This window comes from Prionailurus viverrinus, chromosome E2, assembly GCF_022837055.1.
Source record: "Prionailurus viverrinus isolate Anna chromosome E2, UM_Priviv_1.0, whole genome shotgun sequence".
Classification (NCBI taxonomy): Eukaryota; Metazoa; Chordata; class Mammalia; order Carnivora; family Felidae; genus Prionailurus; species Prionailurus viverrinus.
In genome coordinates, this window is record NC_062575.1 from 57,377,631 (window position 1) to 57,403,421 (window position 25,791).

Here is a 25,791-nt window from a genome sequence, read left to right on the forward strand (position 1 = left end):
GAGTCATGACTGAATTCCAGTTAAAGGCATGGCCACTCCCTTTACATGTTATACTTTTGTTCTTGTATCATAACTATGATACTGAGGCAGTTGTGAGGTCCAGGCTAGAGGTTTGCCACATTCATTACATTGGTAACGTCTCTGTGCAACAGGAACTATGGTAATGAGTAAGGCTTGAGCAGTCTGAAACGTTTTTTACCACATTCGTTGTAAGTTTTCTCTGCAGTATGAGTTCTGTGATGTTGGATGAGGCTTGACTACAGATTAAAAGGCTTGCCAAATTCTTTGTATTGGTAAGATCATCTCCAGTATATATTCTCTGATGAAGAATCAGGGTTTAAGCTTTGCTTTGGTATCTTGCCACATTCCCAATGGGTATCATTACTCTTCACTATGAATTATCTGATGTGGAATAACAGTGGAGCAGTCCTTAGAAATTCTGTCATAGTCTGAACATTTAGAAGACTTGCTCTAGTATGAATTCTGTGTTAATAAGTCAAAGTTGAACAGTAATCAAAAGTTTTCCCACGCTCTTTACGTTGGTAAAGTTTGTCTCCAAGATGAATTCTGTGATGTACGTTAAGATGTGCCTGGGGGGAAATGGCCTTGCCACATTCATTACATTGGTAAGGTCAATCTCCAGTATGAATTTTGTGATGGTTGGTAAGTCTTGAGTGGTGCGTAAAGGCCTTGCCACATTCTTTGCATTGGTAAGGTTTCTCTCCACTGTGAATTCTGTGATGTCTCTTAAGGGCCGATTGACAGTTAAAGGCTTTGCCACATTCTTTACATTGGTAAGGTTTCTCTCCACGATGAATTTTGTGATGTCGAGTAGGTTCTGAGTGCCCTTTAAAGGCCTTGCCACACTCTTTACATTGGTAAGGTTTCTCTCCACTGTGAATTCTGTGATGTCGAGTAAGTTCTGAGTGCCCTTTAAAGGCCTTGCCACACTGTTTATATTGGTAATGTGTCTCTTCAGTATTAATTCTGTGATGTACATTAAGATGTGCCTGGCGGGAAAAGGCCTTGCCACATTCTTTACATTGGTAAGGTTTCTGTCCGGTATGGACTCTGTGATGCATATCAAGATGTTCCTGGCGGGAAAAGGCCTTGTCACATTCTTTACACTGGTAAGGTCTCTCTCCACTATGAATTCTGTGATGTCTCTTAAGGGCCGATTGCCAGTTAAAAGCTTTGCCACACTCTTTACATTGGTAAGGTTTCTCTCCACTGTGATTTCTGTGATGTACAATAAGATGTGTCTGGTGGGAAAAGGACTTGCCACATTCTTTACATTGGTAAGGTTTCTGTCCGGTATGGACTCTGTGATGTATATCAAGACGTTCCTGGCGGGAAAAGGCCTTGTCACATTCTTTACACTGGTAAGGTTTCTATCCACTATGAATTCTGTGATGTCTCTTAAGGGCTGATTGCCACTTAAAAGCTTTGCCACATTCTTTACATTGGTAAGGTTTCTGTCCAGTATGAATTCCCTCATGTTGTCTAAGGGATGATTGCTTGTTAAAGGCCTTGCCACATTCTTTACATTGGTAAGGTTTCTCTCCACTGTGAATTTTGTGATGTCGAGTAAATTCTGAGTGCCCTTTAAAGGCCTTGCCACACTCTTTACATTGGTAATGTTTCTCTCCAGTATGAATTCTGTGATGTCTCTTAAGGGCCAATTGACTCCTAAAGGCTTTGCCACATTCTTTACATTGGTAAGGTTTCTCTCCACTGTGAATTCTGTGATGTCTCTTAAGGGCCGATTGACAGTTAAAGGCTTTGCCACATTCTTTACATTGGTAAGGTTTCTCTCCACTGTGAATTTTGTGATGTCGAGTAAATTCTGAGTGCCCTTTAAAGGCCTTGCCACACTCTTTACATTGGTAATGTTTCTCTCCAGTATGAATTCTGTGATGTCTCTTAAGGGCCGATTGACAGTTAAAGGCTTTGCCACATTCTTTACATTGGTAAGGTTTCTCTCCACTGTGAATTTTGTGATGTCGAGTAAGTTCTGAGTGCCCTTTAAAGGCCTTGCCATACTCTTTACATTGGTAATGTTTCTCTCCAGTATGAATTCTGTGATGTACACTAAGATGTGCCTGGCGGGAAAAGGCCTTGCCACATTCTTTACATTGGTAAGGTTTCTGTCCGGTATGGACTCTGTGATGCATATCAAGATGTTCCTGGCGGGAAAAGGCCTTGCCACATTCTTTACACTGGTAAGGTTTCTCTCCACTATGAATTCTGTGATGTCTCTTAAGGGCCGATTGCCAGTTAAAAGCTTTGCCACATTCTTTACATTGGTAAGGTTTCTGCCCAGTATGAATTCCTTCATGTTGTCTAAGGGATGATTGCTTGTTAAAGGCCTTGCCACATTCTTTACATTGGTAAGGTTTCTCTCCACTGTGAATTTTGTGGTGTCGAGTATGTTCTGAGTGCCCTTTAAAGGCCTTGCCACACCCTTTACATTGGTAAGGTTTCTCTCCAACATGGATGCTGTGATGTACATTAAGATATGCCTGGCGGGAAAAGGCCTTGCCACATTCTTCACATTTGTAAGGTTTCACTCCAGTATGAATTCTGCGATGTTGTATAAAGTTTGAGACGAACCCAAAAGCCTTGCCACATTCTTTACATTGGTAAGGTTTCTGTCCAGTATGGACTCTGTGATGTACATCAAGATGTTCCTGGCGGAAAAAGGCCTTGCCACATTCTTTACACTGGTAAGGTTTCACTCCAGTATGAATTCTGCAATGCGTCTTAAGGGCTGAGAGCCGGTTAAAGGCTTTACCACATTCTTTACATTGGTAAGGTTTCACTCCAGTATGAATTCTGTGATGTTCTGTAAGGACTGAGGCCCGGGAAAAGGCCTTGCCGCATTCTTTGCATTGGTAAGGTTTCTCTCCACTATGGATTCTCTGATGTAACTTAAGGGCTGAGTGCCAGTAAAAGCCTTCGTCACATTCTTTACATTGGTAAGGTTTCTCTCCAGTATGAATTCTGTAATGCTTTGTAAGGGCTGAGGGCTGGGTAAAGGCCTTGCCACATTCTTTACATTGGTAAGGTTTCTCTCCACTATGAATTCTGTGATGTGTCTTGAGGGCTGAGTGCCAGTTAAAAGCTTTACCACATTCTTTACATTTGTAAGGTTTCACACCAGTATGAATTCTGTGATGTTTTATACAGTTTGACAAGTACCGAAAGGCCTTGCCACATTGCTTACATTGGTAAGGTTTCTCTCCAATATGGATTCTGTGATGTACATTAAGACGTGCCTGGCGGGAAAAGGCCTTGCCACATTTGTTACATTTGTAAGGGTTCACTCCAGTATGAATTTTGCGATGTTGTGTAAAGGTTGAGAGGTGCCCAAAGACCTTGCCACATTCGTTACATTGGTAAGATTTCTCTCCAGTATGGATTCTGTGATGTCTCCTAAGGGCTGTGCGCCAGTTAAAGGCCTTGCCACACTCTTTGCATTGATAAGGTTTCTCCTCAGTATGAATCCTGTGATGTTCAGAAAGTTGTGAATGATGCCTAAAGGTCTTATGACATCGTTTACCTTTGGAAGGTGTCTCTGCAGTATGAATTTTTTGATGTCTTGTAAGGGATGAGGGCCGGGTAAAGGACTTGCCATCTTCTTTACCTTGGTACATTTTCTCTCCAGTATGAATTCTTTGATATCCTGTAAGGGTTGAGAACTGGTTAAAGACACTGTCACATTCCTTACATTGGTAAGGTTTCTCTCCAATATGAGTTAACTTATGTTGAGTAAGGGTTGGGCACAATTTTAAAGCTCTTGCCACACTCTTCACATTCATAAGGTTTCTGTCCAGTATGCAGTTGCTGGTGGTCAAAGGCTTTGCCACATATGTTACCTATATAACTTTCCTCTCCTGTACCAGTTGTCTGACCTGTACTGAATCTTGATGAATGACTACACATGCTCCCAGGTTGATTACATCTGCAATGGTTTCTTCCCTCATGAATCCTCTGATGACCACCAACATTGGAAGACTGGTTAAAATTTTTCCCACATTCAATATATTTATAAAGACTCTCTCTCTTAGGGATACTCCTGTGTGGATAAGGCTGGCGCTTTGATAAAAGACTTCCCCGTATATATTACATTCATCATCGTTCTCTGGAAAAGGAGTCCCCAGATACCTTTGCCCTTCATTCTCCTCAACCTTGTTCCAGTCTGTCGTTAAGTGTACATTCTCAAGGGAACTGTGTTTATATCTACTCATGACCCTTTTTGGAATGAAGCATCAATGCATGACTGTGGCAGGAATGTCTCGGTGCCATGCGAAAATATAGCTGACTGAGATCAAAAAAGAGAAAAGTAAAATCATTCTGGGGTACTACTCTCAGAGGAATGTACTGACAACTTCTAATATAGAACCTTAAAATCAATCAGAATATCAGGAAGACAGCTAAGAAGAAACCACCAGGATTTCCTTCTTCCATGGACACGTAAACTTGCACACAAGGAATTGACCACATAGCTTAGTCGAGAATTCTGTAGCATCTCTTGCTGTAGCACAAATCACGTTCTTGTCTCTCAGAAAGTGAAGAAAGTACCGTATGTGCTCAAAATTAGCAGAAGAAAGGCAATTGAAACCTAAGACAGAAATGAAAACTGTAGAATAAAGCAAAAATAGGAACAATCACCAATTTCTGAAAAGTTGGTGTTCAGAAAACGCCCCAAAGTCAACAGACCTGTCTCTAATGTAGTCAGAATGATAGAGAAGACTAACTAAAATCAGAAGTGAAGAAGTGAGGGCAGACACAGTATACCTGATCCCATAGAAATAAAAATACATCTAGCCCACAATAGACAATTATATGGCAAGAAGTAGATAACAAAGAATGGTTATGACTTTCCAAAAACATAAAACCTACGAGGACTCCATCATGAAGACATCTATCTGTCTGTCTCCCTAGCGACCTAGCTACCTACTTACCTACCTACATATCAATCTGGGGTGTTTAACACAGCATAGAGACTTTGGGTACCTTGGGGAAAGAAAGGTGCATTTTGGCACACTGTTCAAGGTCATTTGGAGAGTAGAGCAAGAGCCCAGGCATATACCACAATGGCATTTTGACGCCCTCCCTTACAGCCTTGAGAACTATACCAGTACTCTTTTGGTCAGAAAGCAGCTCCTGCCCAAGATTTTGGAGGAAAGGTCATTCTCCTCTTTTCCACATCCCCAAGAAATGATTGTTACAACAACTGTGCCTCTGATTTTGAACAACTAGACATAGATAGATTTCCTCGTATTTGGAGTGTCAGGAGGGGAAGTTGGCACAGCTCCACAGGGTAAGAGGGCTTGATTATTTACAATGGGTGGTCTGCCTTGCACACTTGGTCCTTGCAGGCCTGTTCTGGCAGAATCATTGGTTGCCAGGACCAGAGGCAATACTGGGGCTCAAGCCTCCATCGTCTGGGGAGGGGCTCATTTGAGATAAGGTAGACTGTGGGCAAGCAGCATCTCAGTTTCCAGGGAAGAGCTAGCCAGTAGATCCTGGTCACCTCACAGTGGTTTTCTATGGCTTTGGGCACATTTTTTTTTTTAATTTTTTTTTCAACGTTTATTTATTTATTTTTTATTTTTTTTTTTTTTAATTTTTTTTTTAACATTTTATTTATTTTTGAGACAGGGTGAGACAGAGCATGAACAGGGGCGGGTCAGAGAGAGGGAGACACAGAATCCGAAACAGGGTCCGGGCTGTCAGCACAGAGCCCGACGCGGGGCTCAAACCCACAGACCGTGAGATCGTGACCTGAGCCGAAGTCGGCCGCCCAACCGACTAGCCACCCAGGCGCCCCCGTTTATTTATTTTTAAGACAGAGAGAGACACAGCATGAGCGGGGGAGGGGCAGAGAGAGAGGGAGACACAGAATCGGAAGCAGGCTCCAGGCTCTGAGCCATCAGCCCAGAGCCTGACGCGGGGCTCGAACTCACGGACCGCGAGATCGTGACCTGGCTGAAGTCGGACGCTTAACCGACTGCGCCACCCAAGCGCCCCATGGCACATTTTGAATGTAATGGCATTGGGCAGGATATTATTGAACACCTGCCAACAATTGTGATATAATGAGAACTACGGTCCAAGGGAGAATACTGGTTGTTGCTTTATTGGAATAAGCTATTTTCTTAAGTGACACTAATATTTACACTGACTTTCAAGTTTTTAATAGATCCTAAGGATGAGAATCTTAAAATGATAGAAATGTCTCCCTCCTATCATTTAAAGGATTATAAAATTATTATCCATATAATTATCCATGTATCCACCTATTAATACTCTACCAAAATACAAAGCTTTCTTTCCTTAGGTACTCTCCAAAAGTGGTTTTCTTTTTTTTAATGCAAGTATAAATGCAGATTATTTTCCTCCTTCCTTATACTTGGGCATTATTCCATTTCATTGGTTTTCTACCAAAGGATTTTGGGTTGTTCCCAATCTTTGGCTTTTACATAGGGGTGGTGAATACTTGAAGGTCACTGTTGTGCAAGTTTGCAAGTACTGTGTAGGTAAATTTGAGGGAACACTGTTAGCGAAGAGATGAAAAAGTATATATAATTTTGCTAGATATTACCAAATTGCCTTCCACAGCTACTTAGATAATTTCACCCCCAATAGCAAGCATGCCTGTTTCTCCCCAAGGTCACCCAGAATGATTGGCACTATTTTGCTGATCTTTTAAGGCACATAGTCGGAGTTCAGTATTTCTGGCTTGAGTCTGCTTCATAGGCCAACAGCTGTGGCTGTCACAAATTTCCCTCAGCTAGTGCACCCTTCCCACAATCACTTGGCAATGAATGTGTGTGCAAATGTAAACTGGAGAATTGGGAACCCAAATTCTGCAATGTGAATGAAACACACAAAACGGTCTTTGCCTTTAAGGAGTGCCTGGATGACTCAGTGGGTTAGCATCAGACTCTTGATTTTGACTCCTTTCATGATCTCATGGTTTGTGACATCCAGTCCCTTCTCGGGCTCTGTGCTGTCCATACAGGGCCTGCCTGGGATTCTCTCTTTCCAAAAACAAATAAATGTTAAACACAACAGCAGGGGTGCCTGAGCCCCTCAGTTGTTTGAGCAATTGAATTTGGCTCAGTTCACAAACTCGTGGTTAGCCAGTTCAAGCCCCACATTCAGCTCTGCAGGAGGAGAAGGAAATACCAAGGAAAAAATAGAAATTCATAAAATAGTTGGGGCACCTGGGTAGGTCAGTCTGTTAAGCGTCTAACACCTGATTTCAGCTCAGGTCAGAGTTGTGGGATCAAGTCCTGGGTACGGCTTCACTCCCAGTGAGGAGCCTAAGATTCTGTCTCTCCCACTCTGCCCCTTGCCCCAGCTTGCATGGGCACTCTCTCTCACTCAGAATAAATAAACAAATAAAGAAAACTAAAAACTTAAAAATTAGATATGAGAGACCAGAATAAAGAATAACATGGAAAATAATGCCCAGGTTTCTCAAAACAAACAAAAATGGAAATTATCCAACTCCATTAACTAAGAAAAAAGGAAAGGTAACAAGCACCAAATGGAGAAATGGAACAGAAACCTCACAACAGATAACCACAGAGATATATAGTGTGATAACAGATCACTATCAACAATGATATACTAACAAGTTAGGCAAAGTAGAAAAAAATGTAATTTTAAAGAACGCACAAGTTACCAAGATTGAGAAATGAATTTTGAGCTCAAGAAATAAGGAATCTTCTTAGACCATCACAAATATACAAGTTGAATTTGGAATAAAAAACCTCCCAGCATAGGAAAGCCCACAGTCTCTTGCCTTCATTGGTCAATTCTAACAAATATTAAAAAGAAAACAAAATTTAGGGCACGCTTCATCAAAATCTTAAAAATAGAATAGAAGGAACCCATTCAAAATAATCCTAGGAGGCCAGCATTACCCTGGTACCAAAGCGGGGTAATTGCCACACAAGAACAAAATATCTGGTTTGTCCGCCCTAAGTATTGCTACTCTGGCTTTCTTTGGACCTTCATCTGCATGAAAAAGGTTTCTCTATCACCCTCACTTTGTACCTGTGTCTTCAGGTCTTCATGGAGTCTCTTGTAGGCAGCACATAGATGGGCCTGGGCTTTATTTCTTGTTGTTTTTGTTTGGTTGCTTTATTCCATCCAGAGACCCTATGTGTTTTGATTGGAATGTATAGTACGTTTTCATTGAAAGTATTTATGGATACGTATTTATTGCCATTTTATTAGTAGTTTTGTCATTGTTTCTAGAAACTTTCTTGATCCTTTTTCTGTGTCACTTTTGGTGTCTTCTTTGCACTTCAAGATTCCCCTTTGACATTTCCTGCAGGGCTAGTTCAGTGGTGAGGAATTCCTTGAGATTTTGCTTGTCTGGGAAACTCTGTCTCTCCTTCCCTTCTGAATGATAGCCTTGCTGGATAGAGAATTCCTGGCTGCCTATTTCTCCCAGTCAGCACGTGGAATAGATGATGCCACTCTCTTCTGGCTTGCCAAGTTTCTGTTGAAGAATCACCAGATAACCTTATGGTTCTCCCTGACAAGTGAAAGATGTCTTCCTGCTTTGAAGAGTTTTTATCACTGTATTTTGAAAATTTAATTCTAATATATCTTGGGTCTGCTTTTGTTGATTTTAACGGGAATTCTCTGTGCCTTCCGGATTTTTTTTTTTATTTAAAAAAACTTTTTTTAAGTTTTTACTTTTGAGACAGAGAGAGACAGAACATGAACAGGGGAGGGGGAGACAGAGAGGGAGACAAAGAATCTGAAGCAGACCCTGAAGATGAATCTGAAGCAGGTTCTGAGCTGTCAGGACAGAGCCTGACATGGGGCTCAAACTCACGGACTGTGAGATTATGACCTGAGCTGAAGTCTGACGCTTAACTGACTGAGCCACCCAGGTGCCCCTGTGCCTTCTGGATCTGTTTCCTTAGCCAGAATAGGGAATTTTTTGGTTATTCTTCCTTAAAATATGTTTTCTACCTCCTTTTCTCTTCTTCCAGTACCCTTCTAGTACTATTCCAAAATTTACAAGTACTCCAGATGATTCTGATGAAAGCTAAATTTCACAGCCTCTGCAGGAACTAAGTCAGAGATCATCCTTGACTTGGCCACAGATAAGTGACTCTTAGAAATCTCTGTTTGTGATCATGCTCGTGTGGTCTCACACTCACCATACACAAGAGGTTTACTTTCTTCATAAGTAAAACTGACTCTAATAACACAATCTGTACAAAACATGAATACATGTTATATGTTGTAAAGAGACCAAATATAGCCTTCTCACTATAAATCTGTACTTGCTGGCTTCTACCCTAAGACCATCAGTAATTGCAGGTTTATGCGGTTCTTCCTCAGCAGTCCATGTGCATGTAGAATACATCCCGTGCATTACGTTTAAGGATATCCTAAATTTAAGGGCTAATTTCAGGGCAAAGTGTGATGGCCTTTTTGTCAAATGCTGTGAAACAGTTCAGAGAAGGGGAGCAGTTTGCAAATATCTTATGTGTCCACCAGTGCTATGATTTCTAATTAGACTAACCCATATATCACAATTCTGGTCCAAGACTTGGAGGGAGTAGTGACTTGGGGAGGAGGGCCTTCCCTGAATGGAAACAGAAAGACTTCAGGTCCAGTTCTCTAAGTCCTATCAGATTTACATTGCCTCCTTTGCTGCATGCAACATGGTTCGATGCATGTTGGTGGGGCAGGTACCCTGGGCCATGAGTGAGCAAGTATGAGGATAATCACAGGCACAGAAAATGCCAGAGCAAAGAAATAACCAGTATAGAGTATACTCTAGGGCACTTGAGGTATTTTTTTTGTTCATTATAATTTTTCTATTATTTTTTAAATTTACATTCAAGTTAGTTAACATATAGTGCAACAATAATTTCAGGTGTAGATTCCTTGATGCCCCTTACCCATTTAGCCCACCCCTCCACCACAACCCCTCCCATAAACCTCTGTTCTCCATGTTTAAGAGTCTCTTATGTCTTGTCCCCCTCCCTGTCTTTACACTATGTTTTCCTTCCTTCTTTTGTGTTCATCTGTTCTGGGTCTTAAAGTCCTCATATAGTGAAGTCATATGATATTTCTCTTTGTCTAATTTGGCTTAGCATAATACTCTCCAGTTCATCCACGGACTTGCAAATGGCAAGACTTCATTACTTTTGATTGCCGAGTAATACTCCTTTGTGGATGTATGTATGTATGTATACATACATATATGTGTGTGTGTATATATACACACACACACAAATATACTCCACATCTTCTTTATCCATCCATCGACGGACATTTGGGGTCTTTCCATACGTTAGCTACTGGTGATAGTGCTGTTATAAACATTGGGGTGCATGTGCCCCTCTGAAACAGCATACTTGTATCCCTTGGGTAAATACCTAGTAGTGCGATTGCTGGATAGCAGGGTAGTTCTTTTTTTTTTATTTTTTGAGGAACCACCATACTGTTTTCCAGAGTAGCTGCACCAGTTTGCATGCCCACCAGCAGTGCACAAGAGATCCTCTTTCTCCACATGCTTGCCAAAATCTACTGTTCCCTGAGTTGTTCATGTTAGCCATTCTGATAGGTGTGAGGTGGTATCTCATTGTTCCTACATCACTCTTTAAAATGAATATTCCTTACCTGACTTTGCCAATAGGCCTATGGTATTATGGAAAGACACAAGTAAAAGATACACAATCAGTTCTCTCACTTACTACACTCACATGCATACATGTTAAAATGCTAATATGCAAAATTAACACCCATCACAGGACATCAGCAGTGGAGAATAAGGAAGGACCGGGAAGTTGCTCCTCCATGGAGACAGAAATGGACTAAATTACCTTGTGAGTGCTCCAGAAGGCAATTAGGAGAACCCCACCCAGGCAGGCAAGTACAAAACACAAAAACATCAAAGAGACAAAGTTTGTGACACTGGCCCACAACAGCTACTCACCCTTCCTGACACTCCTTGGCAAAACTGTGTGGAAACAGTTACCTCTCATCAGGAGGCGAAAACACAGGAGTGACCTCTATGCTCAGTGATCTGGCTTTTTTGCAGGTGCTTGAGGGACTTATTTCTGTCACGAAGGACATGGAAGCAGAGAGAATGAGGGCACCGGCTGGATGCACTATGATGGCTGCTCAGAAAACAGGTGAGCTTTTGTTTACACACTGGAGAGACTACAGAGCTGAGGACAACAGAGGAAGGTATCATGGGCTCTAAAGAACTAACTATACTTCCGTAAACTGGGAAATTCCAAAAATTCAGACATTACCAATTACTTGTGTTCTCCTGTACAAACAAGTTCATAAGCCTAAACCCGGAGTTTGTTTTCTTAAATTCACTAATCTCAACAAAAGACCACAAGGCCATGAAGAAATAGAAGAACTTGTTTCACTCACAGGAATGAAATAAATCTCTAAAACTGACCTTGAATTAATTAGGACGTATTAATGGTATGACCAAGAACTCAAGAAGAAAACATCATAAAGATGCCTATGGAGGAAGAAGAGAAAGCAGACAGGCAACTAAATGAGAGCAGAAAAACCATGCATGACCAAAATATAAACCCAAAGAGGCAAAGTATAAGAAAATCACCCAGAATTTGGGAGCTCAAGTGGAGAATCTTTGAATTTAAAAATATACTAAGGAGTCAGCAACAGACTTGGTCAAGCAGAAGAAAGAACTGGGCAACCTGAAGACCCCTTGTTTTAAATTACCTAAGAGGACCAAAGAAAATTGTGGAAAAGAACAAAGACTCGGGATACATGGGACACCTACAAGTGGACCAATGTGTACATTATGGGGACCCCATAAAGAGAGCAGAGTGAACGGGGGCAGCGAGTTTCCATGAAGAACTAAAGGCTTGTAGTTCCCCTGTATGTGGAAAGGAGAGGCAAATTCACAAGCACAGTAAATTCACAGTAGGATAAGTATCAATGGCAGGAGATGGGTGAGGGACAATTTGCTTGGTGATGGCTATTAAGGAAAGCACTTGTTATGATGAGCACTGTGTGCAAATGATGAGCCACTGAATGAATTATACTGAAATCCATATTGCACTGCATATTACCTAATTAAAATTTAAATAAAAATTGAAGGAAAAAAGACAAGACATGAACACAGTTGTAATTAACCGACCAAAAACGACCAGTGAAAAGAGAATTTTGAAAAGCTTGACAAAGGCAACTTATCTTGTACAAGAGAGCTCCTACAAGATTGTTAGTGGGGTTCTCGGGAGATGTTATAGAAAGAAAAGCATTGAACAATGTATTCAAATACTGAAAGATCAAAAAATATCCACCAAGAATACCCTACCTGGCACAGCTATTTTCCATGCATGGAGAAATGAAGACTTTGCCAAGGCAAAACCCCTCTAAGTTTATCAGCAGATCTGTCCTACAAGAAATGTTTCTTTTTAAACTTTTTTAAAAAATGTTTTTATTTTTGAGACAGAGAGAGGCAGAGCATGAGCAGGGGAGGGGCAGAGAGAGAGGGAGACACAGAATCCGAAGTAGGCTCCAGGCTCTGTGCTGTCAGCACGGTTCGTGACTTCAAGCCCTGTGTTACTATCTTGCTGACGACTTGGTGCCTGGAGCCTGCTTCAGATTCTGTCTCTGTGTCTCTCTCAAAATATAAATAAACGTTAAATTTTTAAAAAAAAGTCCTTACTGAACTAAACAGATTCTAAACAGTAACTGAAAACACATGATAACCTAAAGCTCTGAGAAGTATAAATATTTACACAATTATAGAAACCTGTAGTGTTGTAACAAGGTAGGACACATCACATTTATTTCTGCTACAGTCTTTTTCTTAAAGCATAAAAATCAAATCTCGGTAATAATATATGCAATATAAAAATAGAATTTATGATGTCATCAACATAAAGTGGTTGCAGGTGCAGAGATGATAAGTAGAAGAATTTGTATAAAATTGACACTATCGGCTTAAAACAGCGTGTTAGGGGCATGAAGGTGGCTCATTCGGTTATGTGTACAATTCCTGATTTCAGTTAAGGCATGGTCTCCCAGTTTGGGAATTCATGTCCTGAGTTGAGGGTTGCTTCAGTGGCTCATTCGGTTAAGTGTTGGACTTCAGCTCAGGTCATGATCTCGGGGTTCATGAGTTTGAGCCCCGCATTGGGCTCTATGCTAGTAACAGCAAGGAGCCTGGAGATCCAGATTCTGTGTCTCCCTCCCTCTCTGCCTTTCACCTGTGTGGGCTTGGTCTCTCTCTGAGGAATAAAAACATTAAAAAAAAAAAAAAAAAAGCAAGCCCTGTGTTGAGCTCTGCACTACAGCGTGTATAAAGGTTTGTTAAACCTTTAAGATGCTTTAAGTAAATTCTAAGGTAACTGGAATGAAAATACATACAGACATTGCATTCATCAATAAATACATGATGAAATTCTATTAGCATGATAACTCACCTAAACAGGATACAACATTCATTTACCACTAATCAAGGAAAGAAATACACAAGATGAGTCACAAGTATGCATAGTTAATACTGCTACAAATACATAGATACTTTTATTAGCAAAGGATACAAAGCTGATCTTATCTGATATAGACTTACTCACATTGTCCAAAAACATTAGGAATTGAAAATTGTCACCCTGTGGGGCACCTGGGTGGCTAAGTCGGTTGGGAAACCAATTTCATTCAGGTCATGATCTCACAGAAAATGAGTTTGAGCCCCACATCGGGCTCTGTGCTGACAGCTCAGAGCCTGGAGCCTGCTTCAGATTCTGTGTCTCCCTCTTTCTCTGCCCCACTCCCACTCACATTCTCTCTCTCTCTCTCTCTCTCTCTCTCTCGCCTTCAAGAGTAAAATAAGACATAAAAAAAAAAATTGTGACCCTATAACAAAATACAAAGGTAAAAGCAAAATCCCACCTAAATAATGCTGTGGAAAGTTCCATACAAAAAGGAAGCACATTATTATGGAATGGCAAGACCAGACAAAATGTAACCCAAAAAATTCTACATAACAATGATGAAGTATTTAACAGAGGCCCATGATAAATGTAGATATTTTTTAAAGCTTATTTTGAGAGAGAATGCTCTCCTAAAGCAGAGGAGAAACAGAGAAAGAGGGAGAAAGAAAGAATCCCAAGCAGGCTCCACGGTGTCAGCTCAGAGCCCAAAGCAGTCCTCAGACTCATGAATCGTGAGATCATGACCGGAGCCCAGGCTCCCCTAGCTATAGCTCTAATTTTCAACTGTGACTGTGTACCCATGAAAAAGGAACATTTTCAATTACTGGCATGTCTTCACGGGCATTACAATTGTCAAGAATGTTCCTTAAAATCAACCATGGAAACCTCTAATGAACACTTTTGTGAATTAAGCACCTAAGACATTACACAATGTGGTATGTTAATAGATCCCTCCTATCACACAGATTTCAGGGTATAATCCATTGTTCATTTTTTTAATGTTTATATATCTTAGACACAGAGAGAGAGAGAGAGAGAGAGAGAGAGAGCGAGTGAGCGCACAAGCCAGGGAGACTTAGAGAGAGAGGCAGACACAGAATCCGAAGCAGGCTCCAGGCTATGTGAGCTCTCAGCACAGAGCCAGACATGGGGCTCAAAGTCACAAACTGCAAGATCATTTCCTAAGCTGAAGTTGAAGTCTTAACCAACTGAGCTATGCAGGTCCCCTATAATCCATTCTTTAGAATCAAGCAAACAATAACCTTTCATTTCTTTTTTGTGAATGTTTAAAAAGTTTGAGAGAGAAAGGGAGAGAGGGAGGGAGGGTGGGGGAGAGAGGGAGGGAGGGTGGGGGAGAGAGAGAGAAGGGAATTCCAAGCAGGCTCCACACTGGGTACAGAACTGGACTTAGGGCTTAAATTCAAACCATGAAGTCATGACCTGCATTGAAATCAAGAGTCAGATGCTCAACCCTCTGAACCACTCAAGTGCCTCAAAACCTTTCATTTCTAAATAAACAAACACAATCAAGAGTATAAAATAGGCCAACAATCGCTTTATAAAAAAAATCTTTGGTATTAAATTCAGATACATTCGGACGAAAGTAAAAAAAAAATAAGTGATTTTTTCTCACGTGAAATTACATTTATCATTAACTCTTTTTCTAAACATACGACGTTTCCTAATTGTCTGCCTCACTTCTTATAAAGCAAATGCCCATGTTATATCAGGACTTTTGATATAACACATCATAAAGGAATCTCCTATATAACGACTCAGAGTGAAAACATATGACAAAGTCACAGGGACTTCATATTATACAAGATAAGTTCATAAAAGGATTCAGTTAAGAAATAAAGAAACAATTGAGACTTTATTATAGGCTGTGAGTTTTCACTTCTAAATATCCTAGCTCCCCTATGGCATTAATTTATATAGAATTATATGAAAATAATAGGTTCTTTAAATTATTTCACCATTGAGGAATGCAAAACATTGAGTGGAAATTTCTTATTTTACTTAATACAAAGAAAATGAAAGTTTATTTAGACAGAGATAAAGAGCAGTGTGGAAAGGGTAGAGAGAGAGAGAGAGAGAGACAGAGAGACAGAGAGAGAGCAAGGAGAGGGGGAGAGAAGGAGGGACGGTGGGAGGGAGGGAGAAACCAAGCACCATCTCAGCTGTCAGCCCAGAACCCTATGTGGGGCTTGAACTCAGAAACCCTGAGATCATGCCCTGAGCCAAACCAAGAGTTGGACTCTTAACCAACTGAGTCACCCAGGCATCCTGGACTCTCTTTCTTTTCCTTTTAATATTAATTTTTGAGAAACAGAGAACATGTGCCAGACGGACAGAGCAGCAAAGGATCCCAAATGGGTTCTTCACTGACAGCAGAGAGGCTGATGCAGGGCTCAAATTCAAACTGTCAGATCATGGCTGGAGCTCAACCCAGACACTTAACCAACTGAGCCAACCAGGCAACCCAAGAAATGAACTTTTGAAGTGAAACAAAGAATGAGATTTCCTCATATTAGGGAGTTGCTTTATCACCTGATGTGATTACTGGGTCTGTATTTTGTATGATTAAAATGAAAGCCACCTTAATCCTGGAAAGGATCAACCCGAAAACTTGTGATGTCTCCCTCTAGCGTTCCTGGGATTTCTGCACCTCACCTCAAGGTGCCCACCACTATCCTGACACACTTCACACAAGAAGCAAAACAGAAGTCAGAAATGCATTAGCGTACAGTTCCTCAGAAATACAGAGATTTCCGCAAGACCTCAAAGCAAATGGAGAACCAGTTAGATTATGGAGGACCTCACTGTGGATGTGAAGAACCCTCAGTGGAACTGAAGGAGAATCCTTAGAGAATGGAAAGCATGGTATGTTGGAAAGCAGATTTCTCATGTGAGAGGAAGAGCCCTGAAACTGGCCTTTTCCACCTAATTTCCATTCAAGGAGAGCTGCTCAACCACATTCTGAGGTCCAACTCCTCCTTCACGACTGGCCCTTACCTCTGTCATCCGCTTCCTTCCCACCTACCTGGGTGTGTAGCTACTGTCTCCTTTCTCTTCACGGCCCAGACATCCTTCTTGTGTTCCAAAAAGATGACCAGGTCTGGCTTTGACACAACAAGACCTGTTTATTAGAAAAAAAAGAATGTGAGTGTGGTTGGGGATTCTAACTTCTGATCCACTATTGTGCTTAGTAGAGCAGAGAGGACAGAGTAGAAGCTAGAAAATGATTTCCCAAATGCTGTGGGCCAACATCCCCTTTAGAACACGCAGGATGAAGTTTCCATGTTCAGATCTTGACCTCCACTTCCGAGTACTACCATGACAATAATGAGTAGAAATCGGTATTTAAGACAAAAAAGATACCGTTTTATGCCACTTAGCCGTTAGAATTGTCATTAATGTACAGAAATGATGATGTTACCCTAAGGAAGAAAAGGTAAAGCTGAAAAGGAAACACCAAGAAGATTTTTCTGTACAACCACAAACCCCTACTTCTTTCCCTGACTGCAGGGATCTGAATCCCAGTCATGCAAAGAGGAAGATTCCAAGAGACAGTCTTCAATGGAAGGAACAAATCCCTGAGTATGGTTTGGGCAGTGTGGAAGGAGTTATCCTCACCCAAGAAAAGGAGGTGTCCGTAGTTCTCTAACATCACATCCCTGTACAGTTCCCACTGACTGTGGTTCAGGCACCCCAGCTCTTTCCGAGAAAATTCTATGGCCACATCTCTGAATGTCAGCAATCCCTGCAATAAAAAACACAGTTATCAAGTGGCCACAGGCAGAGTTCCTAATGCTAGGTCAAATGAAAGAGGCAGTTAATGTCACCAGCCGGACTCCAAGACCTGACTTTAATGCTTGTGCTTGTACCCACCGATCTTAGTTCCACATTGTACTTAACCTCTTTTTCTATCTTATCTTTTACTTCACAAAAAACACCCCATGGGTATAGTCTCCTGTAGTGGAAACAGAAACCATCCAACAAAAGGTAATGACTGCCCTGAGGAAGAGCTTGGATGAGCTCAGTTGGAGATTAACCCCTGACTCACACCTAAGCAAATGCATAATAAACTACGGAGTGAGTACAGTTCCCTTCATCTCATTCAAACATTTTATTTTAAATCTTATATCTTTGAGGGAGATAGAGCGTGCACAAGTGGAGGGGGGGCAGAGAGAGAGAGACAGAATCCCAACCAGGGTCCATGCTCAGAGTGGAGCCTGATCTCAGGACTTTCATCCTGACCTGAGGCTAAATTAAGAGTAGGACGCTCAATGGACTCAGCCACCCAGGAGCTCCCTTTTACCTCATTATAATACTAAAATCTCACCCTAGGAGGAGCACAACCTCATTTCCTATGAAATATGCAGAGTATATACACACCTGTTCTCTTAAGGCTTATGTGCAACCTTATACGCCACTTGACATAAGATGATGGCCTCCCCTTTCTGAATATCCACGCTAACCCTAAATGAAAGGACACCATTCCCCCTTCCTCCGTGAGTATCTGATTTGGAAGTTCCTCCCTGTGATTTCCTTGTTTCTTGTAAATCATTTTTGCTTTGCTCACATCCTCACCTGGTATAGTTTTTTTGTGATCCACCAACGACTGAACTTCTGTTAGTTCAGTTAGATCAGGAGAACTGGTTCTGGCTGAGGTGAGGTTCCTGCTTGATGAGGTAAGATTATTTGTCACCCAGTATTATGCTCTAGTATATTCTTTACCTTGCAGGTAGGAACCTTTATAAATACTGTGTTTCTTCAAGAGAATTTGTAAAATGAAGGCATCAACACAGGCATATACATTTTGAATATTGTATTTACATCATACAGTACATGTGCTATCTATTTCTTCAATGGAAACTTCTGGGGAGTGACAAATGTATTTAGCATATTCTAATATGAATTAGAATTTCACAACAGGACCTTGGGGATCTTGCTAAAATGCAGATACTGCTCAGGAGTTCTAGGATGGGGTAGATGTCTGCATTTCTAACAAGGCATTAGTCTATGGGCCAAGAGATACATATTTCAATAACGAAGAACAACTCAAAGACAGGAACTTTTGGGGAACTTGGAACTGAATGGGATTCATAGCAATTACAGGTTCTACTAGAATAGCAAGAATGGCAATAAACCTTTCCAAGCATTTCCTGGTTAATAGAGAGCATTCAGAGTTTTTCATAACTTACGGAAAATAAATCATATTCTAAGACAACAGACACATTATTCTATTTCCATGTGAATATTTTTTCAAGCATCCAGTACGTCCTGGGATCAGGTTTTAACCCAGGTCATCTGACCTGGAGTTGACCTAAAATGACACCTAAAATATATGGAGGGGTCCCTAACCAAATGATCATAGCAGGTGTCAAACCTGAAGAATGATGGAAAGAAGGTATGCACACAAAATTGATCACCTTTATACATTCCATGCTCACATCCATAAATATTCAAAGAAGTTGCATAGATATTAAACGTAGAAAAGTATGCTGGTGAGTAGGAAACATTTTCAATGAAGGACACCTGGGTGGCTCAGGTGGTTAAGTGTCCACCTCTTGAATTTGGCTCAGGTCATGATTTCACACTTCACCAGTACAAACCCCACATCAGGCTCTGTGCTGACAGTCTGGAGCTGGCTAGGGATTCTCTCTCTTTGCCCCTGCCTCTCTCTTCCTCAAAAACAAACAAAACATTTTCGGTGACCTGAAACTCATAAAACTAATTGTAGATAATGATGCTTAGGTCTTTTACTCACACTATCAACACAAACACACATTAAGATACAAATAAAACAGTTATTTCTGACTCTAGTAATATGAGGGATACAATCAGAAAATTTTTCACCTTTAGCATAGAAAGCTAACATACAGTTGTATTATTTGGACATTCATCAAATACAGGCTGGTTCCTACATTTTTCTTTAAGTTTATTTATATTGTGAAAGACAGCGTGGGTAAGCACGGTGTGAAAGGTGGAGAAGCAGAGACAGGGAGAGAACCCCAAGCTGTGACTCCAGGCTCCAGGCTGTGACTGAGCCACCTAGGTATCCCTGGTTAGTACATTTTTACAGGGTCTCCTGACCACGGGTACATGTCACCACTGCTTCATATTGAACTGAATGGTAAGCACCAGAGAAATCTTGCAGAAGCAGTTTTACACGTAGAAATTTACAGAAACATTTGTGATTGAACACTCTGTGCACCTACCCTCCCCTTGAACATAGAAGCTTCATGCAGCCAAAGTACAGTTCTTTCTGCCCATGGGTCTTGCCCTGTGCTACTTCAATAAACTATCTGGCATCACAGAGTATCTCAAGAGTTGTGTTGACCGTAGTACTCCATGATCTGCTAATATAGTTTTTATTTGAAAGCTTTTTTACATTTTATATTTTAATTAGTTATTACTATTGAGACAGAGAGACAGAGAGAGACAGGGAGAGAGAGAATACCAGAAGGGGCAGAGAGAGAGGGAGCAAGAAAGAGAGAGGTACATGGCTCCTGTTCACCTGATGCTGGGCTCCAGCTCAGGATTGGTGAGATCATGAACTGAGTGGAAGACGACACTTAATGAACTGAGCCATGCATGTGCCCCTCATTGAAAACTTTATTTCATTCATCATTTGTGCTGTTTTATTTCAGGATTTTAAGACACTCAAACATGGTAATTATGTGATTCTTCTTTCTTTTTCTGAAATACACAGAATTAAATAGAGTATGCATGTGTCATGACTATGCAGCAAAATAAAAAGCTACAGGATGAAGGTCTGACTCATTTAGAACCTTGACCCCCAGAGGTCATTACATCTACTACACAACACTGAGGGTATCATTGTCCGGTGGTGACTCATGTGACGTGGGCCAGGAGACAATGTTCAAGGAAAAGGTCTTGAGCCTGCTCGGTAAACGAGGCTGTTTGTGTGAAAGCACAGGGACAGGATCTGTGGGAAGAATGAACTGCAGGGTGATTGAGAGGAGCTGTTGATTATATACTTTAAGTTGGGCGGGGGGGGGGGGGGGGGGAATATAAGTTTCTACAGGGCTTTCATATGTTAAAGAAGACCTCCAGGACCCGGAAGTCTGTCTAGGGTAAAGCTAAGCTTGCTGTTTGCCTCTAGGAAAGCATCAACATTAAAGCAGTTGTGAATTCCTTGAGGAATCTTCCTTGGCCAGTCTCGAATATTTCTGCGGGGGTTGTAAGTTGTGAGACATTTTAATTTTATCCGCATTGCTTTTCCATTTGTCCTCCTCCTCAGAAACTACAAGGAAGGGGTGCCTGGATGGCTCAGTCAATTTTCTGACTTTTGAATTAGGCTTAGGTCAAGACCTTTTGATTTGTGAGTTCGAGCCCCGTGTCCCACTCAGTGCTGACCCTGTGTCACCTACTTGGGACTTGGCTCTCTCTTGGCCACTCCCCTGCTCTCTCTCTCTCTCAAAATAAACTTAAAAACTTAAAAAAGAAAAAAAGCTACAAGGTAAAAAAGATACAAGAGAAACTAGGAGAAAGATATTTCCAGTTAAATGTGATGGTGTTTGGAAATTGCTCAGGGAATCTGGCTGAAATCATTACAACTGATAAGAAAAATATGAACATTACAGGGGAGGAATCTGGCAGATAGCACAAACCCAAGTGATAGAAGATAACATCAGCTGTAAGGAAACAAATGGATATCAGTGCGCAAGGCACACCACAGGACACGAGATCGCCGGTGTGCTCTTGTGACCCCAAACAGTAAATGACAACATAAACAAGTTAAGGACACAGTGGATTTATACAGACTTTACCGCATATACTTGTCATGTCCTTGAATATCTAGGATACCTTAAAGTAGCTTTTCCATATCCTCAAGAGCAGGAACATTCTAAGTTATTCTGTACCTCATATCCATCTTGTGTATTTGTGCATTTTCATAATCCTCCTCTGCCCGGGGCAGAGAAAGCATTCGGATAAGACCTACATAGGAATGGTTTTCCTTGATTGCTATCCCAGGACCAGACCCCATCAGCAACAGGACACTTGGCCTCAACACCTTCCTCTCTGGATCTGTCACAAAGGGAATATTTTCAATACTTGTAGGAATTTTATTCAAGTGACAACTGCTGTTGCCCTACCAGAAGCCAGGTTGGAGAAAAGGGAGAGAGGTCTCTGAGATATAGGGGAGGAGTGTTCTGAAGACATAACCTAGAATATCATTTCTTAAATGTTCAAAATTAGGTGAAAACCTGGGGCATCTGGGTGGCTCAGTTGGTTGAGCGTCGACTGCAGCTCAGGTCATGGTCTCGAGGTCTGTGAGTTCTAGCCCCACATCAGGCTCTGTGCTCAGAGCCTGGAGCCTGTTCCAGATTCTGTGTCTCCCTCCTTCTCTGACCCTACCCTGTTCATGCTCTCTGTCTCTGTCTCAACAAAATAAATGTTGAAAAAAATTAAAGAAAAAATTAGGTGAAAACCTAAAGCAGAACCATAAGAACTAAACAAATAAAACCATTGGTATTTACAATTTTTTCATTTAGAGAGAGAGAGAGAGAGAGAGCATGCATGCAAATGGAGGACAGGCACTCAGGTAGAGAGAGAGAGAAATCTTAAGTAGGCTCCAAGCTGGGAAGGAACCCTGATGCAGGGCTGGATAGCAGGTCCCTGGGATCAAGACCTGAGCCTAAATCAAGAGTCATATGCTCAACTGAATGAACCACCCAGGTGCCCTGCAATTTCTACATGCATGGATTATCCTGAGAACAAGGTGGCAGGTCCTCTTGCAATGGCCTCAAGTCTTACCTGAGAATTGGCCATTTCTCCTTTCCTCTCCTCTTCAAGATTTTTCTCAGAAGATTTTTGTGGAGAAATCCCAGCTGAAGTGGGAGCAAATGCCTTTAAAGCCACGACTGCAACCTCTCCACCAGTAGCCTGGTCACCTGCAGGCAGGGCTTTGAAATGCAAAAAAGACCCAAGTTCCTCATCATTTGTGTCAGGAGCTATTCAGAAACTATGGTGTCCCAGGTGGAGACCAGCCTCTGAGTTTCCTGTCTCTGCTTTCAGGAGGCCTCCCCTCCCACAGAAGCCCACAAATTCTGCTTGAGCATAGGAACAGTGTGTTACATGGACCTGACCCTCCCCATCTCCTGTACCGGAGACCCTTGAGCCAAGCCTGCACTCAACTCTGATAACTTAATGGGAAGTCTTTCAGCTTAACTCTGGCTTCCCTTAGCATTTGGTAGGAAAAGATAGGGTTCAGTAGGGAGACAGGGAACCATTAGGACCTGAGGTCCCTGGGTGGGGAAAACACATTTTGGAACAATGCTGAGAATGTCTGACTACAGAAAACCTCCTCAGCTGTAAGGTTCCTCTTAAGAATGTGACAGACACCACCTACTCCCCTTCAGGAATTTGACTAAAGACCTAACTAAAAACCAGTAGTAGATGATAAAGCTTAAAACCCACAAGGGGCAATATGGCCATAGACCACCCCTCCTGCAATGGAAATGAGCAAAGCACCTGGAGTTGTTAATCCAGTAAGTGTAGGACTTGAGAAGGAACAAGGGGGAAGGGAAGAGGGAGAGACCAGAACGTTATACCACAAAGGCCCTTGCCTATTGTCACTGGTATTCACATTCCAATGCCCCCTCTCTGAAAAGAGAGCTTTCCTACTACTCTTCCTCTCTTATACTCTAATAAAGTTTTGCCTGTTGCTCATTTTGTGTCCACCTCTTTATTCTTTGAATCGGTGAGAAAACAAATCCCTGAATCCTGGGTATTGATGAAAAAAATCCCATAAGAGAATCCCCTGGAGCACTTCACTAAAACAACACTGTTGTTTCCACCCACACCAGTTGAAGGAATCTGAGGGGGAGGGTAGCAGCAATGATTATTAATGCAAACTCCACACAGGATACCTTTGGGAAGCATTTGGGAAGTGAGCAAGGAAAACACAGTAACCATGGGTATGGTTATTGTCCTGAGTTGAATCCATGCCTTCTCCACTGATCAGAGTTTCTGTAAATTTACACATTCTCCTCCTTTCTGCTTCACAGAAGGACATGCGTTTACAAATGGAGCTTTCCCTTATACATGTGAATGAGCAAGTTTTGGGGTGATAGTGGGGTGGTCCAGAGCTGATGGCCAAGAAAGAATTCTTGAAGACATTTTCCATTGGCATGGAAGATTTTTTTCCACACCTGTGCTTTCAGCCTGAGTGTGTTCCTACAGCTGAAGTGAGTCTCTTGAAGGCAGCACATATCCTTAGTTTGTGTGCTTCTTTCCTTTCAGCCAATGTATCTTTTCATTGGAGAATTTAGTCCCTTTATATTTAAAGTAAGTATTGACACAGGTATGGATGGAGTTACTCTTTTCATTGTTTTCCATGTTTTTAGCTGTTGTACAATTACTTGCCCCTTTCTTATCCATTTGGTCTTTTTCTTTGTGATTTGTTGATTTTCTAGAGTGGTGTACTTTGATTCCTTCCTCTTTATGTTTGTGTATCTACTACAGGTTTTTCTTTGTGGTTACCAGGAGGCTTTAAGGAGAAATGTTATAAAAATCTATTTTGTTAACACCTTAATTTTGCATAACAGAACACTTTGAAACAGAAAAACATCAAAGAGACAAAGTTTGTGACACTGGCCCACAACGGCTACTCACCCTTCCTGACACTCCTTGGCAACACTGTGTGGAAACAGTTACCTCTCATCAGGAGGCAAACACAGGAGTGACCTCTATGTTCAGTGATCTGGCTTTTTTGCAGGTGCCTGAGGGACTTATTTCTGTCATGAAGGACTTGGAAGCAGAGAGAATGAAGGCACCCGCTGGATGCACTGTGATGGCTGCTTGACAACAGGTGAGCTTTTGTTTACACAGTGGAGAGACTATGGAGCTGAGGACAACAGAGGAAGGTATCATGGGCTCTAAAGAAGTAGATATACTTCTGTAAACTGGGAAATTCCAAAAATTCAGACATTACCAATTACTTGTGTTCTCCTGTACAAACAAGTTCATAAACCTAAACCCAGAGTTTGTTTTCTTAAATTCACTAATCTCAACAAAAGACCACAAGGCCATAAAGAAATAGAAGAACTTGCTTCACTCACAGGAATGAAATAAATCTCCAAAACTGACCTTCAATTAATTAGGACGTATTAATGGTATGACCAAGAACTCAAGAAGAAAACATCATCAAGATGCCTATGGAGGAAGAAGAGAAAGCAGACAGGTAACTAAATGAGAGCAGAAAAACCATGCATGACCAAAATGTAAACCCAAAGAGGCAAAGTATAAGAAAAAATCACCCAGAATTTGGGAGCTCAAGTGGAGAATCTTTGAATTTAAAAATATACTAAGGAGTCAGCAACAGACTTGGTCAAGCAGAAGAAAGAACTGGGCAACCTGAAGACCCCTTGTTTTAAATTACCTAAGAGGACCAAAGAAAATTGTGGAAAAGAACAAAGACTCGGGATACATGGGACACCTACAAGTGGACCAATGTGTACATTATGGGGACCCCATAAAGAGAGCAGAGTGAACGGGGGCAGCGAGTTTCCATGAAGAACTAAAGGCTTGTAGTTCCCCTGTATGTGGAAAGGAGAGGCAAATTCACAAGCACAGTAAATTCACAGTAGGATAAGTATCAATGGCAGGAGATGGGTGAGGGACAATTTGCTTGGTGATGGCTATTAAGGAAAGCACTTGTTATGATGAGCACTGTGTGCAAATGATGAGCCACTGAATGAATTATACTGAAATCAATATTGCACTGCATATTACCTAATTAAAATTTAAATAAAAATTGAAGGAAAAAAGACAGGACATGAACACAGTTGTAATTAACCGACCAAAAATGACCAGTGAAAAGAGAATTTTGAAAAGCTTGACAAAGGCAACTTATCTTGTACAAGAGAGCTCCTACAAGATTGTTAGTGGGGTTCTCGGGAGATGTTATAGAAAGAAAAGCATTGAACGATGTATTCAAATACTGAAAGATCAAGAAATATCCACCAAGAATACCCTACCTGGCACAGCTATTTTCTATGCACGTAGAAATGAAGACTTTGCCAAGACAAAACCCCTCTAAGTTTATCAGCAGATCTGTCTGACAAGAAATGTTTTTTTTTTAACTTTTTAAAAAATGTTTTTATTTATTTTTGAGACAGAGAGGCAGAGCATGAGCAGGGGAGGGGCAGAGAGAGAGGGAGACACAGAATCCGAAGTAGACTCCCGCCTCCGTGCTGTCAGCACAGAGCCTGACAAGGGTCTCCAACTCATAGACTGTGAGGTCATGACCTGAGCTGAAGCTGGACCCCCAACCGACTGA

General features: G+C 41.4%; 1 pseudogene; it reads right to left on the bottom strand.

Moving 5' to 3' along the window:
- Nucleotides 1-632: 632 nt before the first annotated feature.
- On the bottom strand, nucleotides 633-23,526 carry LOC125152613 (zinc finger protein 850-like; annotated as a pseudogene).
- Between the last annotated feature and the right edge of the window lie 2,265 nt (nucleotides 23,527-25,791).